Source organism: Protomyctophum bolini, assembly GCF_963924005.1.
Source record: "Protomyctophum bolini genome assembly, chromosome: 22".
NCBI classification, from domain to species: domain Eukaryota; kingdom Metazoa; phylum Chordata; class Actinopteri; order Myctophiformes; family Myctophidae; genus Protomyctophum; species Protomyctophum bolini.
Genome location: NC_137883.1, coordinates 6,473,793 through 6,479,003, shown reverse-complemented (window position 1 = coordinate 6,479,003; position 5,211 = coordinate 6,473,793). Strand labels below are relative to the sequence as shown.

General features: G+C 41.6%; 1 long non-coding RNA gene across 1 annotated transcript; it reads right to left on the bottom strand.

Annotated features, from left to right (window-relative positions):
* Positions 1–633: 633 nt before the first annotated feature.
* On the bottom strand, positions 634–2,879 carry LOC308310156. The gene is made up of 4 exons (XR_013963464.1): positions 2,815–2,879; positions 2,546–2,698; positions 2,017–2,109; positions 634–1,371 (listed from the first exon to the last, which is right to left on the bottom strand). It is a non-coding gene; the product is annotated as an uncharacterized lncRNA (long non-coding RNA).
* Between the last annotated feature and the right edge of the window lie 2,332 nt (positions 2,880–5,211).

Here is a 5,211-nt window from a genome sequence, read left to right as displayed (position 1 = left end):
TTCGTTAAATACACACATTGAGCAGGGCACTGCAGGGAGTTGAACCCCGTTCCGGTAAACCAGAAGTACCAGTACCAGTGCCTTAGCTTTTGTGTATTCAACTATTTGGGTAAAATGTGAGCTTTATCCTCTAATTCATGGGCCTGGATTTTTTTTTTTAAATCAATTAAATCTAAGCAAAGATATTGTGTATATATTAATCAAAAATAATATACTCTTTCATAAATATAATTAAAAAAATGATTAACATCTAAGCAAAAATATACTCTTCCATTAATATAATTAAAAATATTAATTAATATCCAAGCAAACATGGGACACTTAATTTAGCATTGATTTCATGATGTGACTGCAAACCTGTAGTGCAAAAATCATCATAGATCTGACTGATAAAAGCTATTGTGACCTTAAACCACTAAACTTGTACAACATACAATAAATACCCCGTTTTGTAAAATTGACTAAAACAATTGTGACCTTCAAACAACAAAGGAAACACCAGCACGATTTCACATGGTTTATTACCTCTGACACAAACAAAGTGCATAACTGTAAAGTGCATAAAACAAAATGCATTCAATCCAGACCATGGTCTGACTACCATGTAAAAACCTGAGTTTTCAAAAACTGAGACACTAAATACTTTAAAACATTTAAATTGTTTAACATTTAAACTTTTTCACAATTCACCGGCATACAACATTTTAACTCAATAACAGTGCAATAACAGTATTGATGATATGCACACGGCTGCCATCTTGCCAGCAAGGTGCTACCTTCCCATAGACAGCTCATTCATCCAAACAGAAAAGTCCTATTTAATTGTATTAAATAACGTCAAATATAATTTGAATTAGATAGGACTGTTCCGTTTGGATGAATGGGCCGTCTATGGGAAGTTGCACCTAGGTAGCACCTTGCTGGCAAGATGGCAGCCGTGTGCATATAATCAATACTCTTGTACGAGGAAGTGGGGAGGGGAGGATGATACCTTTTTTGCTTTGTCTTTAGAACAGCAGTTGGCCTTGGAACAATCGCCAGTGCCTGTAAGCTGTATCCATAGTTGAAATGCTTAAGACAGAAGCTTCATCTTGAGGTTCAGGACCTTTGGGGTTAGCTTGCCAGAATCCAGCTCCAAGAAGAGTTTCTGGAAAATCTCAAAGGTGTACTTTAACAGCTTTTGGTAACTGAGGTTGAGCGCATAGCATAAACCGATGAGGACACAGCAGGCCCTGGCGATTGTTCCAAGTCCCTTCACCACTTCCACACCCTCCAGGACAATGCAGACGTCTGTGCTGTCACTGGTCGAAGAGGTACACACAGTGTACACACTGTGAGCCGCTCCTGCATCTCCTCCAAGTTGTCAGTGTCCTGCAACATGAAATTGCCATCGTTTTAATAAAACATCCACATATTATGTAAGCATAGATATCAAACTAACAGGCCCTGGCCTGAACCCTCAATCAAATGAATCATGTGGCCAGCCTGCAACAGTCATCTATGAGACTGGTTGTCAAAGGGATTCTTGAGGAGAGTGCCATCAGTGGGGGGGGGGGATGAAATATTTACTACAGGTAGTTCTGACCATTGACCATCTTCTGGTTGAAATAGGTTAGTATCTAGCCATGCTGAATTGAGCATAAAACACACAGATTCATCATTAGAAATATCATCAGTTGTGCCGATTAGTGAGTTTGTCAGAGCAGCAGAATTATTGACTTAAGAATGGAACAGAAAGGGCAGGTATACACTCCTGAGCCAAATATTTTCTGAGGTGGTACTTCAGTATAAGAAGGTTGGGAACCAATGGTCTAAACCACTTATCCACTTTAAAAAGGAAGGATGATTATAATGACCATGTGAGGCTTTATGCTGCCCAATTATAATATTCCACAGCCTGTAGCATGGAAGAAATGTTGTTCATCCCTCCAGTACAGTTCAAAGATGTGTAGTGCTGATAACAGATGTGTCAAACATCTGCATCAACCTACTAGACAACATGAAAAGTTCACCTACGTTGAAAAATGTGATGAGATTCCCCGCATCTTCTCGAACGTACTTCAAGAGGCCCCGAACCACAACATCTCTGTCCTTCTCAGGTACACCGTGCTGAGAGAGAGAGAGAGAGAGAGAGACCTATATCAATGATTACAGAATACAGTGGCATTTACCCCATTTAGACGATTCTACAAATGTCTTCTAAATCCTGACAAGTTCTGAAAAACCTCATGTTTCTGTCAGTGGTTCTCAAACTATTTCCTGTCAAGGACCCCCGAAAATATATGTAAATGGCCGCCAACCCCAATCTGAAAATATGTTTTTCCAGGGACCCCCCCAGAAGCAAAGATTTGAGTTAAAAACATTTGCTCTGAATTCACAGACTTTTCAATAATAGCAGACTTACAAGTTCATATTAGTGCGGCACTCGGTGCCACGCTATGAGCTTGTAGATCTGCTATTTTTCAACAGCTAGAGCATAACATAATGCTTAAAACAACAAAAGGGGTTAACACTTAAAGAGCGAGTGAGTTTAGATTTGATCTACCTCCAGCAGTCCCAATATGCTCTTCAACCTTTCTCCCTGGGCTCCACCTCTGGAACGGAAGAGATCCAGCAGCTTGGGAGTGTACGGGTCCAACGCCGACATGGAAGTAAGCTCCAGCTGCACGGTGGTAATTCTCATGAATTCTGAACTTATCTGAAATACAAAAGGTACAAAAAGACAAGGCAACAAAGATATCACGTTAGTTGTAAACTGCATGAGTAAGACATTACCGTAGTAAACACTACAGAGAAGTTTAATGCTAATCCAACCTCAGTCACCACAAAATGTCCAGTTGACCACTGGAAAGTAGGAACAGCAGGAATTCTACGTCACCTGAAAGGGAGACAAAAAGACAAGCTGTTCTCAGTTGAGCACAATGCGGATGCTGCGTAAACACTACTGTGAGATAAATATTTTTTTAAAGGGGACCCCCATGAGTCCACAGCTAACTTATAGTTTGGAACCAAATGGGCCCTTATGGGTCTGTAACTCTGAGAGTGTACACATGGAACCAAATGGACCCCATGGCTTAAAGCAAAAAAAAAATCCCAATACTGAAAATGTTCAGAGCATGTCCCAATATGGGATTTGTAAAATGTTGTGAAAGGGGAACCCCCCCCCCCCCATGCATCAGTCTAGCCAAATGTGACCAAATGGACACTGATAATGTATTGGAATAAATCAATGTGACTACGCCACTCTCTTTAAGGGGAGAGACCCTGAAACAACCATACATTTACTGTTACTGTGGGGACCCAAGCTCAGGTGAACGAGACAACAGAGGCTTTTTGTGTGTACAACCATTGAACACTTTATTTAAATAAGCAGAATGTTTATCAACAACACGGTGTGTACCAACACTTTCATTGACCGGGGACAATAAGTTTAATAATAATAATAATAAGCACTCAGCACACTGCTAAAACTAATAGTCCACTACAAAGGTTAAAACCACTGCGGCTTAATATGCGCACACACTAATACAAGTACACTCGTTGTGAACACACTACACACTTAGAAAAAGGGAAAAGGGAACAGCACGGTCATTATTGTTATAGGTACACAGCTCAGACTATGACGATAACTGGTGAGGCACTTGAGTAGCAACTATCAGTAAAATAAAATACAGGAGAAGAGCAGCGGCTGCCTGCTGACCACGATGTGTGTCACCAGTCAGCCTACAATATACAGAATAGAAATATAATTACTCCCTGAGCACCATCATCATTACAAACAATACATATATAATGTACTGGCAAGCCCATCTTCCTACCTATAGGCCGAGGCATGTACACCCACGGCAGGAGCATGGGCTGACCAGGGTCTGGGTCTGTCTGGTCTGTCTACAATATAATACAGAAAAGCATATTATTTACACATCACAAGACACCATGTGGGTCTAGTCATAAACCACCATGCTGGGTAAATGCAATAAACTAGTATGTACACGAACCTCTGGTTGCTATTAAACAACATATAAGTTAACTCCTACCTATAAACTCTTGTTAAAGTGCATACACAGTAGTTGCTGGTTCCTAGCCGTCCTGCTGCACAGCACCACCAGAAACTATGGAGTGCAGTGACAGTGATAAGTATATATAAACAGACTCATGAAACAAACAGATAAAGCATAACCCGCTTTGTGACATACCTCTTTCGTAAAGTTTGGGCGCACGGTGCTGGCTACCGGTGAATGCTACCACCCCAGGACTGAACCACGGACGGACGAGAACAAACGCGACTCTCTCTGCTCTCACGAGAGCTTCTCTCACTATATAAAGGCTGTTGCTGCTGCCTGCTCTGAGCTCCCAGGTCCTAAGGTCCCACCGCTCACACATATGTGAGAGTACTACAAATTATTTTATTTTTAAAAGATCCTCTCTCCCTCTCACACACTTATGCCAGTGTTACCCTCCCCTGTGCCAATGTTGGCCCCAGTGCTAGGTTGGCTACCCCTCTGGTATAGCGATTATACAGTAACGATTAGCACAGTACAAAATATTAAAACAGCCTGAGTAAACTTACCGAGTAAGTACATGGAATAAATATTTCTTCATTCCTCTGCTGGGCTCTCCGTGCCCGGGTGACTCGGATCATGTTGGCTGTGGATGGTTCAATCAGTTCCCAAAACACCACCAGGTGCTCATAGGTAGCAAATCTTGGACAAATTAGGATTGTCATTGTTTATAACCATGAGCAAGGTTACTTTCATGTAATGACATTTACATAAATAAATGTACACAATAAATAAATGAAATTGGTATGCTTTATGCAAGTTATTCTCACCTTGTGAAGTGTCTAGTCTGTGAGTCTGAGCCTTCAAATCGATGTAGTCCAAACCTACATTTCAGTGACAAGTCCTCCACTTGCTTCTTCAGTTGAGTGATTACATCCTTCATGTCATCCCTCTCACTCAATGCGAGGTCAACAGCGGCAGGTTCAGGGGGTGTGCAGTAGTCGTGGTCACAAGTCGTGGTCACTTCCATGACAGTTCCAGCAGCTGCTGCACCATCCATCGCCATCTGATCTGGGCAGTTAGTAGGTCTTTCTCTCCTCTGCCAAACACTAACGCGTTGGACATATTTATTCCACTCAAACAACACAGGCAAGGCCCCCTTTCTAATGCGATGAAGTCCACCTGGAGTCTCTATCACGTCTTCTTTCGT